This window comes from Vicugna pacos, chromosome 1 (genome assembly GCF_048564905.1).
Source record: "Vicugna pacos chromosome 1, VicPac4, whole genome shotgun sequence".
In the NCBI taxonomy this organism is placed as follows: Eukaryota; Metazoa; Chordata; class Mammalia; order Artiodactyla; family Camelidae; genus Vicugna; species Vicugna pacos.
The window spans coordinates 57,439,570-57,454,360 of record NC_132987.1 but is presented as its reverse complement, the minus strand read 5'-3'; the positions used below and the strand labels follow the sequence as shown (position 1 = coordinate 57,454,360).

The following is a 14,791-nucleotide window of genomic DNA, read 5'->3' as shown; positions in this document are numbered from 1 at the left end:
TAGGATCATTTTCCCTCTGCTCAAATTATACCATTTAGTAGATTTTTTTGTACATGTTTTCCAATGACTTTTCTCACTATTTATTTGAAAATGTATCTATTTTATGTTTATTTTTGAAAGATATTTTCACTTGGTATATCATTTTAGACTGTGAGTTTTATTTTTCATTTTTTAATATTAGTTTCTTTTCTTATGGGTTTCATAAGTTCCTTTGAAGAATAATTTTATCAGTCTTTTGATAAAGGAAATGTGTCTTGAAATTCCTTGTAAGAAATGTGTCTGTTTTTCTGAATCCTTTTAAAATATTCTTTCTGCTTTTGGTTTTTTGTTTTTTGTCTTTTGTTTTTTGTTTTAGTATTTTGTCCCCTGATGTGTCTAATGGTGGTTTTGTTTGTACTTACCCTGACTGAGCTAAATAGAGCTTTCTGAATCTGTGGATTAATTTCTTTTGACAGTTTTGGAAAATACATATGTGTTTCACCTGTTGGGCTATTTATAGTTTTTTGTTTGTTAGTTTTCCTCTTCACCATTTTATCTTCCTCTTGGCCTAATTGGTAATTTTGGATTGAATGCTTGACAGTATACATAAAAATGTATGCATCTCTGTATTTTTTTTCTTCTTCTGAAAGGTATTTTATTTCCTTTTAACTCACAAATAGATTACAGGTAGATCATCTCAATTCTATAAAGGGTTGTGAAACTTTGAGATTCAGTTTCAGTCTTTTTGAGAACTTGTCAATTTTGCATTTCCACTTACTCCTAATTGAGTCATGTGAGTAATGTAGTCCTTTAGCTCTCTTTTTCCATTGCTTGCCAGGAGGTTAATGTTAATTTTATTCTCAACTACAGTGACTCCATTGATATTGCTTTATAGTTCTCTTTCTTTCTTCCATAACAGGTATTTCTTTTATTTGTTACTTAATTATCTTACTCTACCTGTATCTATTATTGTAAAGAGCCTCAAATACTTTTTAGAATCCATTCACTCATCATTTATTATCACCAGTCTCCACTATTTGGGGCACAAACTGGGCTCTAAGTAGGACTATGGGTACTAATTCCACAGTTACTGACTTAAAGGGGCTTACAATCTAATAACAGAAAAATAACAGACAACCAGATGACTGGAATAGTAGAGAGTAGAAAAATTATCCAACAGTGCATAAACCACGTGCTGTAGGAACGCAGATAAAGGAATACTATAGTTTGCCTAGAAGGATGAGGGAGATTGTGAGGGTAGCATTTGAGTGGACACTTGAAGAAGGACTGGGATTAACAGGAGAGAGCCATTACTTCAGGCGAAGGTAACAACATGAACACAAGGATAAGAAGAGAAAAAAATGGGTTAAAGGATGGGATGAATAACATGAGGGATACTGTGGAGGCAGTGACTCAGGGATGGGTAAGGCTGATTTAAAAACTAGTTTTTGAGATTCTTAAGGCAGCGATTCTGGTGCTAGAAATAGAACCAATTGTTATTCTTTAGTGATCTTAAGATTTGTGTTGGTTCTTTAATTACCTCCCAAGAGGTACTAAGTGAAAAACGAGAAACAGTTGCTGCCTCAAGGGCTAAGAGTAACCAAGGAAAGAGAAATACATCTGCCTTTTTGGTCACCAATACTAATATTTTATTTTCTTGGGTCTTGAATGGTAAGCTAAAACCTCAAGTTGGAACGGAATGCAGGCTGCTCTAGGGCGGTGATTCAGGCTGACTGTTAGACTTGCAAAACTGAATGTGGGTGGTTTTATTGTGTAATCTTTTGCCTTAATCTTTCTGGCTTTAATGAAGTGCTTTGACTGTCTCTTTATGTGCATGCTTGTTAGAAGTAGGACATGCATGGAGTTTCTTAATGGAACCTCATCACATTTAAAGTCATGTTTGCAAAATTATTTGCCTTAGGTTAAAAAAGTCCTCTGTGGTTATGGAAGAAAAAAATATTTTAAAAGAGAGAGAGAAAGGGAGAAAGAAAGAAAAGAAAGAAAGAAAAGAAAAGAAAAGAAAAGAAAAGAAAAGAAAAGAAAAGAAAAGAAAAGAAAGAAAGAAAGAAAGAAAGAAAGGAAGGAAGGAAGGAAGGAAGGAAGGAAGGAAGGGAGAAAGAAAGAAGAGAGAGAAAGGAAATACTAATAAAGCCAGGCTATGCAGTTGATATTATTTTATTTTGGGAATTTAAAGTCCAGAAAATAAAATAATTTGGTCAAATTTGGTTCCTATTTCAAGTGAATTTCACATCTGGCATTTAACTTACAGAGTTAGTATTCACATACAGTGTTGGAGATAAAATTTGATATAAATGGCCAAAAAAATAAATTAAGTAGTAATTAAATAGTAGATTGAAAATTTTGTTTGCCATTTTGAAAAACAAGAAAAACAAAACATTTTCCCAAGCAGAATGCCATCACCTCCACTGTTTCTCAATGTATCAGTCAACATTTTTCAACAAACATTTGTTGAGCACCCACTATATGTCAGGTTCTCTGCTAGCCTCCAGAGACAGTGATGAGCAAAATACAGGCACAACTCCTGGTCTTTCAGAGATCAGAGTCTAGTGAGGATCATCAGACAATTGTCAAATCATCACACATATGAAAGAATAATTCCAAATATAAGAAAACTGCTCTTAAAAAAGAAGCAAAATTCTGCGAGAATAAATAATAAAGAGATTGCAAATAAATACCTATACTCTTTGTGGACCTCAGGAGTAGATGGCCCACAGGGAATTAGTACCATTATTACAGGGTCCAAACTTGTTCTGCTCGTCATGCGGTAAGCCAGGAAATCAGGGGATGAGGTGTTGGAACAAGGAATAACAGCTTTATTCAGAAAGCCAAGCAGACCAAGGAGTTGGGGGACTAAGTCCTAGAGAGCAATTTTACCCAAGTCAGAATTCAGGTTCCTTTTATAAGGGGGAGAGTGTGTGGTTGGTTGTTGCAAACTCCTTGATTTGTAAGAATCCTTTGTTCTTGCAGCTGTCCACGAAGGTCAGGTCATGATGTCCCTGTAAACCTCCAATGAGACAAATGTTATTTTCTATTCTGCAACTTTTTATCTTCATGTGAACGGGAAAGTGTTACACCCTTAAAGGTGGGAGCCTTGAGAATGGGCTACCCTGTATATTTCAGGGTATAGGCAACATTCTTCTATAAATGGTGCAAAACCAGCATGACTAAGCACTGGAAACAGAGCACAGGGTTAGAGCTAAATGGACAGATCTAATGTGGAATCAGATTTGCTCTCACCTATGACACCATGAGCTGCTTGGTGCTGGGAATAGAATAAGTATCACAGTCACTTTCTTGTTCTTAAGACAATTAGGCCTTTTCCATCGTGTCCTGCAATGCCAGAGGTTCCTAATACTAGTAAACCTCAGTAGTCCTTTGCTTCCCTTCAGTCCATCTCAAGGTTACTGCCAGACATTTCTAAAACTCAGCTTCTAAAGTGCCTCACCCTTTGCAATAGCTTCTGAAGTTTCTTTTTTTACAGGGTTGCAATTTGCTCCATATTTACATAAATTCAAAGATCTGGCAGACAGGGCCCTCCGTGATCTTAGCAGCCTTCAACCAGCTTTACCAGATTCATCTTTCATCACTCTTCTCCACACCCCTTGTACCCTGAGGTCCAATCTCAGTAATATTTTGTAGCAGAATCACTTACTTCCCTGAAACAGGTATGTGCTGTTTCCTTTTTCTGGGAAGCATCCCCTCCCTTTTCTACCTGGGAAGTCCCCACTAATTCCACAATATTCAGGTCAAATGTGACTTCCTCACTGAAGCTTTCTCCTACCCCCTAAGGCAGAGTTAACTTATTTCTTTCTTAGTGCTTCCTCAACACTTCATACTAGTTAATACCGTTCATCATATTGTACCCCAACTGTTCGTCTTTGTGTTATTTCATAAATGAGACTGAGCTTCCTGAGATGATGACTAAGTCTGATACGTTTCTATAATCTTACTTACAGAGGTCTCTGCTGTCCGTTGTTGCTGTTTTTTAACTACATGGTGGTCCTTGGTGTATTCCCAAAGCCTGCTGGTGTGAATGAAATCAAGGGTTCAGGTGTTTTTTTTTTTTTTAAAAGGAAACCTTTAAGGAGAAAATTAGAGAGATTTTGATATTTAGGACTAAGAGGGGCCTGTAACCCATATGACAACTGTGTAAATTGTAAAATTCTGCCCTTTTCTCAAAACTCTTTACTTCTTTCTGTTGGGAAGTTGTCTTTGCATGCTGGTTTTGTTAGAACAAAACACTTTTTTCCCCAGCTCTCTACAGTCCTCATCACACATATACAAGCATATGTTATCTATAATAAAGGTCACAACTCTAGATGTGCCCATGTTCACTGCATAACTATATGCGATGCGCTTTTGGAAAGACAAAATGCTCTCTATTACAAAACATCAAATTACTGTTTTAAGAAAATAAAGAAAATTATAGTTGATCTTCAGATAGAGATCATGATCATTATCATCATTAACCACAGAGGCCCACTGAATATCTCATATATGTAGTCAGTTGGGTGAACCTTATGGAAGATAAGAGACTAATTAGTGGAATTGATTTCTTCTTCTGAACATCTAGAATTGTCTCTTCTTTGTGTATAGTTTACCCCTATCTACTTTAAATATTTTTATCTTGTTTATCCATTCTATTTTTTTCCAAGCAGAATCTTCTGAGTCTGGTTATTATTGGACCCAATTTTAGGCCAAGAAGTTATCTTTGGTATTGGTTTCATGTACAAAAAGACCAATGGATGGGTAAGAGGAAAGATTCTAAATTGTCACCCTAGCTGATGAATTAGGTGGAAAAGAAGTTTGTGCTTCTTTAAAATAATTATGATAGGATAACATTTGATACCCATGATCATTATTTTTCCTGGCAATTTATTAACATCCACACACCTGCTCAATCAATACAAAGTTGTTCTGTTGCCTTAAGATAGAGAAGTTTAAAGGTAGAATTAGAAAATGATCTGCTAGTGTTTTCCTCGATTTCAGTTATTTATATATTGCTAAGGGTAACTTAGAGGATTCCGGCAGAGACAACAACATTAGAAAGAAGATGGGACTTGGCTTCTTCCAGACCAAAGAAGTTTTTCCTCACAGAGAGAAAGAATATATTCTCATCCAGGACCTTTGCTCTTACTGTAGCCTCTTCCTGGATCTTTTCGTGACTCACCCCTTCAGCTTACTCAGGTCTCTTTTCAATTGTCCTTCCCTGAGAGACCTTCCTTGACCATTGCATCTAATGATATGAAAGAGATGAGAATGTAGGCATTGGTGGGCACTGGAGAGAATAGCCATGTTTCCTGCTGTAAGAACTGAGCCCTGGTAGGATCTAAACAAAAGACACCAATGAACTTATTTACAAAACAGAAACAGACTCCCAGACATAGGAAACAAACATGGTTAGCTGGGGGGAAAGGGAGTGGGAAGGGATAAATTGGGAGTTCGAGATTTGCAGATACTAACTACTGTATAAAAAATAGATAAACAAAAGGTCCTACTGTAGAGCACAGGGAACTGTATTCACTATCTTGTAGTGACCTGTAATGAAAAAGAATATGAAAGGAACATATGTATGTATACGTATGACTGAAACATTATGCTTACACCAGAAATTGACACAATATTGTAAACTGACTATACTTCAACTTAAAAAAAAAGAACAGAGCCCTGCATAAGATTTCAGTATGGACTTTGTGTGTGTGTCTAGGCAGCTGGAATCCTAAACAGCATCAGAGAAATTACCACGCTTCTAAGCCTGGCAGGGAGAGAGCTGCAGGCCTGGGGTGGGAATTGGCAGGGCAGAAAGCAACCTCTCAGAAATGACACCCCATCTAAGAATCAGATGGGATCATGGAATTCTTAGTGGATATGTGGGTGGGCCAATGACTGAATGTACTTGAGCCTCCCTCCCCACTGAATACAACCGAAACTAAACTTCAGGCAAAGAAAGGAAAAAGCCTGAACTGACTGAGACTTCTTTCGCTGTGGCAAAAGCAGAGCTTGAAATAGAAATTAAGTTTTCATAAAAATAAAGATAAATAAATTTATTGCACATTCCAATTTGTCGACTGACATTCATACATGCTACAAAAGTGAACAAAAAAAGGATAAAAGTAGGAGTACTGGGGGCAGACAGATGTGTGAATTTAGCAGGACTGAAGAAGGATGAGTTTGATGGGAAAGTCAAGTGCAATAAGCAGAGTGCCTGGAGTACAAAGACAGGTAAGATGTCATTCCAACCTCCAATAAGTCTGTAGATGGCCTGGAGGGATCAATGTGTTCTTTATCAGTCAAAATCCAAGTGTAAAAGATCAGTACACTTAGCATATGATCAACTGCAGAAGCAGTTCAGAATGAGGAATAATCAGTGAAGATTTCGTTGTCAGGGAAGTCCCACACAGAGGTGGGACCAAAACTCGGCCTCGAGAGAAACATAACATGTAGGCAAAGGAGAAAAACAAACAATGATGCACAGTGCAACTGTGCATGCTGTCTTTGAGAGACAGCGGAGAAGAGCTGTATTATGGTAGGTGATTCCCTTGCGTAAGAAGGTGGTTAGCTAAGGCACGCTGGGGAGGTCTGCCCACTCGAGGAAGAGAAGCAGTGATACACTCAGCTAAGGACTGAACTTCAATCTGCAGTCAGTGAAGAGCCATCAGAAGTGTATAAATGGAGGAATTTTGTGTGAAATGGGATACATCAAAACATTAATTTCCAATGGTGTGCAATTTTCATTCTAGCAAACCAGGCTAGCTTGTTACATAAACTCAACCTAAAGCAGTTAGTTTAATGGGACAGACCACACTCCAAAAAGGCAGAAAAACTAAGGATATAAACCAGAAACCTGCAAAATAGGAGGAACTAAAGATTAAAGATACTTGAATGGTGATTTTGCAGTCATTTTTTTTAATATTTTAAAATTTTTATTGAAGTGTAGTTGATTTCCAATGTTGTGCTAGCTTCTGGCATACAGCATAGTGATTCAGTTATACACATATATGTATATATATTATTTTTCAGATTCTTTTCCATTATAAGTTATAATAAGATATTGAATATAGTTCCCTGTGCTATATAATAGGTCCTTGCTCTCCATCTATTTTATATACGGTAGTGTGTCTATGTTAATACCAAACTCCTAATTTATTCCTCCCCCTCCCCCTTCCCTCTTTGGTAACCATAGTTTGTTTTTTATGTTTGTGAGTCTATTTCTGTTTTGCAAATAAGTCCATTTACATCATGTTTTTAGAGTCCACATATAAGTGATATCATATGATATTTGTCTTTGTCTGACTTACTTCACTTAATATGATAATCTCTAGGTCCATCCATATTGTTGCAAATGGCATATTTCATTCTTTTTTTTATAGCTGAAATGTATTACATTGTTTATATGCACAACAACTTCTTTACCCATCCATCTGTTGATGCAGCCATATTTTTATATTGGAGATTAGTTATGGAGACTTTCTTTGTAAATATTAGAGATCATTATTATTATTGTCTGAAAGACAACGTAAGGACATAAATACATTGGTAGCTCATGTTTGCTACAAAGATTAGTTTGCTCATTGAGCTTGCGGAGTGTGAGATCCAGGGCTGTTACTAGGAAGTGATTTGCATAGATGCTCTTGAGCCTTTTGGCCTTATATAGGAAAGAAAGTTATCTTTTAAAAGCATAACTCACATCTGTCACGGTCTGTGTCACTGTCTGTGACTGTGATTTCCTGTCACAGTCAGATTAAGTAAAAGTCACCCTCCTTACCATGGGTGACTTGACTTCATGGGATCTGGTCTGGTCCTTGTCACTGTCTCTGATTTTATTTCCTAGTACTCTTGGCTTGCTTCATTCTCTTGGATTCTTCGTATGTCCTTAACATGCCGAGTATATTCCCATCCAGGAGCTTTGCTCTTACTATGACCTCTTCCCACAACACTGCTCCTCAGGTCTTTCCATGGCTCACCCTTCAACTGATTCAGGTCTCTGCTCAATTATTCTTCCCAGAGGGGTGTTCCTTGACCATCGTATTTAATGATACTCTCCATCTCCTGCCCTACGAGTCTTCTGTACTTTTGCCTTGCTTCAGTTTTCTTTTATTTTTTTTTTAATATTAAAGTATAGTCAATTATAATGTTGTGTCAGTTTCTGGTGTACAGCATAATGTTTCAGCCATACATATACGTACATATATTTGTTTTCATATTCTTTTTCATTATAGATTACTACAAGATATTAAAGACAGCTCCCTGTGCTATACAGAAGAAATTTGTTTTTCATCTATTTTATATAGTAGTTAATGTTTGCAAATCTCAAACTACCAAGAGTAAAACAAAGACAGTTATTGTTTTCTTTATTGTGTTTGTCAGTAACTGATACTGTGTTAGTTACTTGCTTGTGTGCTTATTATTTGTTTCTCATCAGAATGTAAGTTCTGCCAGGGCATAATCTTTGTCTAGCACCTTCGTAATTCTTGGCCTAGAAGAGGCTCTGATACCTCGTAGGTGCTGGATAAATATTTGCTGCATAAATGAACAAATAAATGAAGTACAATATTATTATTGCTACCATCAACATTGTTAATAACCAATATTTACTGAGACTTTGCCCACATGCCACATGGGCTATTGAATATCTACTTGGTTATTCTCTTTATTCCTCACAGCCACTTCCCTGAGTCACACAGAGGTGGAGTAACTTTCACAAAATTACTCAGTAGATAAATGAATAAATTAAGATTTAAACCTGAGACAACTAAGCTCCAATGGCCTTGCTCTACCACGTAGTATATGTAGGAAACACCATGGCACAATGGCGTTTACATAAACGCATTAGCACGGTGACTACAAGTTAATAAATGAAGGTAAACCTCTTAAACACAGATCTCCAAGCCAAAAGAAAACTTTTGGGAATGTAGCTGATAGGATTCCATTGGGTTAAGGCCTAGATACCTTCAAGGCAATGTTTGTTGTTGTTGTTTTTTTCTTTGCAGATTAAACATTTTTTTCTTAAATATGTGTTCTGATCTTTGATATGTTTCAGTTCCAACAACCTGAAATTGTGGCTGGGGTTAGAGGACTGCTCCTGAGTTACCGGAGCCTTCTATTGGGAAACAGATAGCTGGAAGTGCCTGGAAGTTTGTATACTCCTAGGAGAGCCCGTTGCCAATGACTGATAGGTACAGGATTGTGAAGTTCAAGTTCCCTGGCCTCAGGTTGGCACCACTTTGAGCCAAGTAGACTTTCTAGAGTTCACCTCCAAGTTCAAGCTGAAGCTGCTCTGTCCAGGACTTTGCCTGACATGGTACCCTTGCCTGGTTGGCGTTCTCTTCTTCCCTGTCCTGCCTTCTCCGACTCTCTTACTATTTTTCCCTTAGAGCACTTTGTCAAAAAATCACTGGTCCATTATGAATTTTTGTTTCTGGGTCTGATGGTAGGGAGTCTAACCTAACATAGTGAATCACTCAGTTCCTTTTAGTGCAAAAGCGACTGCTTTGATCACATCTCAGTGGCCTTTTGATAGGCATCTCTGCCTTCCTCTCCATGTACGTTTCTTCCCAGACTTGTAAACATGAGATTCCTACTTCTTGGAGCCAAATGATAAGGAAGACTTATTGTAAAGAAACAGTATTTTGTAACAAAATCACCTTGGGTGTGGATAGATCCTAGTTTTTTGCTTCATAGAGCTCAAACACAGATTTGACCTAACTCATTTCCGCCCCACATTCCTGGCTCATAAACAAGGGCAAGGAGGAAAGAGGAGCTGAGTCATTAAGGCTTAATTCACTTGTCTATTTCTCAGCCCCTAGAGCTTGCTTTAATTGAAGAAGCTTTCAGTGGGATTAACTTTGTTGCAAAAAAAGCATTCTGGGTCTCCTTCCAAGGCCGGCCTTTGGCAGTACTGAAGCACCATGAATACTAAAGCCTTTGAAGAATGCAGGTATTTTCTAGCTCTGATGGGACTGTCTCTCCAATTAGACCCACAGAAGTCACTTTTCTCTGTGTCATCTCTGTCTCTGCAATAGAAATCTAGGAACAGCAGAACATGGGTGTGGTGGTACAAGCTAACTTCATCAGATAACTGGGACCAGCCCTCTCCCCTGAGGCCCAGGTGGGGCTCCCAACCAGTAGGGAGGTTTAGGGAACAGACTTGACTTTTTTTTTCCCAACTAAGACCTGAGCGCTGAGGGTAGGTTGCCCTCACCTCATATCCTGGGAAGTAATTTTCACCCTCAGGATCTTGCTAGTTTACCATGGCTTAGCTCAAATCAAATGAGAGCATGCTTTGCGCTGGAAAATCAGAGAAGCAATTAGGAATGTTTCTACCATGGAGGGACGGAAACAGTACTGATGTGGATGTGAAGACGACACCTGGGAAATCGCTCCAGATGTTCACTGGCTAGTTGTGTGATCTTAGGAGACTGACTCAAATCACCTGGGCAACAGTATCCCCACCTACAGAATGAGGAGGTCTCACACTTGTCCCTGTGTGGGGATTTATCAGTGAACAACACAAAACCCCTGCTTAATGAAGATTTTGTTCTAGCAGACAATGTTGAGTAGTCCAACTTGGTTGGGTGATGTTAAAGAGTAAACCAGTGACAGACTGTGCGTGGGCTTTATCCTGTTGGCAGTGGCTAGCCGTTCACTGGAGGACTATCCCTCCAGTTGGGGTCTGAGTGCACTGAACGTCATCTGAGGATGATAGATTCTGAAACCACAGGCTTCTGCTGCCGGGATGTGTATGCGTTCAGCCCAAGGGAAGTGATCCATTGAAAAATTATTTGCAAATTTGGAAATTTAGAACAGAGCTTTGAACTAGAATGGACAGACTTGGGGTGGCTCCTGATTCTACCACTAAAAAGCTTTGTGAACCTGGCCATGCATATAACTTCTCAGAGGCTCAGCTTTCTCAACTGTAAACTATGGCTGATAATATTTGCTCTGCTTATTTCATGAGGTTGCGGAAGTCAAAGGAGATAAATTATATGAAATTTCTTAGAAAACTTTGCATTAGTATATATGAAACATAGAAAAATTTAATACTTATGCAATCAATCTAAATCATAAAGTCTTTTACTGGATTTCCTTTAGCTTTATTTTTCTTGGTAGTATAATTTTTTTGTATGAATAATCTGGAGCACTTCTTTTGCCACTTCTTTTCTCATGTTGCATTATCTCTTCTATTTCCTGAGAGATTAGAAGAGGGTATCTCAGCTGATAAAGGCATGGCATGAAGGGAGAGTTTTCATGGAAAATACTTACAGCTTTCACAGAAATCTTGCTTTTATGCCAGCAAGTCCCATTAGCAGCTCCCACAGATTTTCCCTAAACAACATTAACTCTTGTGGCCCCTGAATTTCAGCTAAGTAACGCCAGTAGGTGGTCAAGTCCTCGTTGTCTTCTTCAAATGGCAAGCTGCCTCATGGAGAACTATATGTTTCTGGAATACTAGTGATAGAAGAAAACTTGGAGCTCTTCTAGCTTCTTAGAGATGGGAACAACTGAGACCCACGTGTCCTGTCCAAGGGTTCCTGGGAGTTTGTAGCAGAGAGGCAGTTAGTGCCCAGGCCCTGGACTCTCCTGTGTGTGTCACTCCCCCTCCTTGTAGGACAGCCCCTCTAATTTCTAATCTCTGTAACCTCGTCCTGATCCCAGTATGGGGCTTCCTGATGCTTCTGAACAGGAACGGAGGAAACAACTCCTAGTGTGTTTCTTCCAAAGTGTGGGAGGGTCTTTCTCAGAGAAAGCCTTTCTGTAAAACTTAGAAAAAATACTTGGCAGGTATAAACTCAGCTAGTTGTCACAACAAAGTTATGAGGTGCCACAATTACCCCATTTTACACATGAGGCAAACTAGGCAGAGAAATTAAATGATTTTTCCAAAGTCATCAACTGCTGAGTAGTGAGGTCAAGATGAGAATACAGGGGGGATCAGACTGCAGAACCTAGCTCTCATTCACCCTTTCATTCAACACCTATTTCCTATACACACTCTTCAATGCAGAACACTGGTTTTCCAATACTGTGGGAGATATGGTATAAAATCATTAGGCCCAGGCATTCTCTGGCTTCAGGAGATTGTCCAATTGGGAAGGACACTAGTCCCAGTCCCTCTAAGGGGTGCTAGGCTTAAAGCAGATACAATATCTTTCTTGGGTCAAAGAGAACCTAAGTTGTCCAAAAGGAATTTTTGATAGATAGGCAATGAAACTGGCTATATATTTTTTTTCCTTAAAAAAGAAAACCTGTGTAATCAGACATGTTAATTCTTAATCCAGGCACCACAATGAACATTCCTTTTTGCATTCAATAGTAAATTAAAAAAATATATATATCAAGCCAGGTGGCAGAAGCAGCAAAAGCTGATTTGCATAGCACTAAAAACATAAAAGTCATAACTGGTGCCAGGACCCCTTTACACGAATTCCAGAGAGTGCTCCAGGTCACTGGTGTTTATGGCTAAACAAGAGCATGGGGGTGGAGAAACAGTAAAGCAAGTAGAGAAAGATCCACTTGTAAACAGCACCCAAAAGTATTCATTGTCATGTTCCACTGAGAAAGAGAGAGTGAGGAAAAAAAAATAAGAACAAGAACAAGGGCCTTGCTGTGGTGTGAAACAGAGATTGTGTTGCACCGACAGTGGGATAGGAAGGTTGGGACCAGCTGGTTCTTCCTTGCTGTTGACTAGTTGCTTGCAGCCTAGCTGTGAGATGCTGGGCCATCTTCTTTTCTGCCTGGACTTCAGCTCCCTACTCCATAGATTGAGGAACTTAGGCTAGACGGTTTCCAAGTTTCTCTTGGACTGTGCTTCTAAGATCATAGAACTCTGTCTTTCTCAGCCATGAATTTCCCACCGTGCCTTGCACAGGCCGGAAAGTATCAAGGGGAGCTGAGCAAGCCTGTGGACAGGAAGCACAAAGGGAACCTTCAGAGAGTCAAAGCCCACGTGCCACCCCTGTGCAAGACCTTTGCTGAGCTCTGTTTTCTCCCCGGGAGGGCACTCACCCATTCAACACAAGGAGGAGAGCCTGGTATTACACAAGAGTACTGTGAAAATAATTGGAGAGGAGTTCATAGTTCAAGAAAATAGTCTTTCAGCCAAGAGACAGGGGAGCTCTTTTCCTCAGGGAAGGAAAGAATGCATTACAATCATGAGAGAGAGGCAGACATTTACCCTCCTACCACCCTCATCAAGGGAGGTCAAAGTGTTGCAGAGGCCATGATGATGAGCAGAGACTGTGGGATTGTACCCAGGACAAGAAGTAATGAGGCAAAGGAGATGAAAGATGGAGCAGAGACGCAGCCAAGCTACGTTCTCTTCTCATGAATAGGATATTATAAGAGGGAAGAAGAAAGGCAGTATCTGAGAAGACAGAACTCCCATTGATTGCCGAAACCTGATTGAATACCAGCCAGCCATGGGACAACATGATGCCTTCTGCTGCGCCTGGCTGAGACTACAGTTAGACATGACTTCCTGCCCTGCATGTGACTCTTGAAGGTATCACAGGCCTGAGGGTAGGGGTCAACAAGAATGAAGTGGCCGGCAACTACTACCTCCAAGGAACGGCTTGGAATTCCTGGCAATGGGCAAATAACCTCTGTGCCCTCTCCATCACAGAAGGATTCACCACTCACCTGGGAACATCAAATTTGAGTGGAGACTGGAACACAATGTGGGTGTCTTCAGTAGAAAGGACAAGAGGCAAATAGGCAGGGAAATGGGAATATTCCCCAAACAACTGGCACATCATTTTGCTGAGAATTTATGCTGCTTACAAGTAAACCACTTAGGGTAAAACATCTCTAGTTCTCTGAAAAAGCAAAAGGCAAGGGGAAAGGATACTGAGATGTCCCTATCTTGAAACTGGCTATATATTTTTTTCCTTAAAAAAGAAAATCTGTGTAATTTTCGTAAAAGAAGTAAAAGAGAAAAAAACACAGCTCACATATACACACACCTACATACCCACGTACCTACACACTTATCAGTGGCCCAAGAATCATTTTGAACACCAGGTGTTAGAAATATTTTTCCTAGGGCTTGGCTTCTCCTGCCTGAGTGAGATTCACAAAGGTGAATTTCCTAGAACATTCTTTTATAACCTTTCAGCTGAGTATTTATGAAAACCAAGATTTGTTAAAATATACCGAACATGTTGGTACCTTGATACGACTGTAGTTCCAGAATCCTTGAGAGCAGACATTCTGAACACATCCAAAATGTATTTGGCAGGTGGCCCTGGGGAATGACAAAGCAGAATTTCTATTAATTGCACAGCTCAGAATCAGAAAATAGGTTGATCTTTGTGTTCCTTCTCCGTTCACTCTCATTTAAAATCCCGGTTTTTCTGCACCCCAGGTATTGTGAGTACTTTCGAGTGCCTTCTCTAACTTTGACTCATTAGTGGAGCAGAGTAGTATTAGGAAGGTATTGATAAGTTGAAGAAAAATTGGGTACAGCTAAAGCAAACTTACCTAAAAAATGGCTGAGCCAAATGATCAACGTGTAGAAGATAGTACCTAGAGTTTAGGAACATAATCATCATCATTTCTTATAGATAAATTTGAGTTACTCTCAAAATTATAGAGCAAATGTCAGATGAACTACAGTGCCTGAAAGTTCTTAATTTCCAATATGTTGTTCTCTAAGCCAAGCTCTCTTTGCTAGAAATTTCTTCCTGTCTCTTAGCCCTCCTTATCTAACTTTTACTCGAATTACAAAATGCTGTACCTCCAAGGTCCCAGGCCTAGAATTCTGATCTGAATCACAAAAGAGAAATTCACCTGC

General features: G+C 39.2%; 1 long non-coding RNA gene across 1 annotated transcript; it reads right to left on the bottom strand.

The window, feature by feature from the left end:
- Positions 1 to 11,091: 11,091 nt before the first annotated feature.
- Positions 11,092 to 14,611, bottom strand: LOC140697335 (uncharacterized). Its single transcript, XR_012074282.1, has 4 exons — positions 14,479 to 14,611; positions 14,167 to 14,242; positions 13,639 to 13,814; positions 11,092 to 11,531 (listed from the first exon to the last, which is right to left on the bottom strand). It is a non-coding gene; the product is annotated as an uncharacterized lncRNA (long non-coding RNA).
- Positions 14,612 to 14,791: the final 180 nt, after the last annotated feature.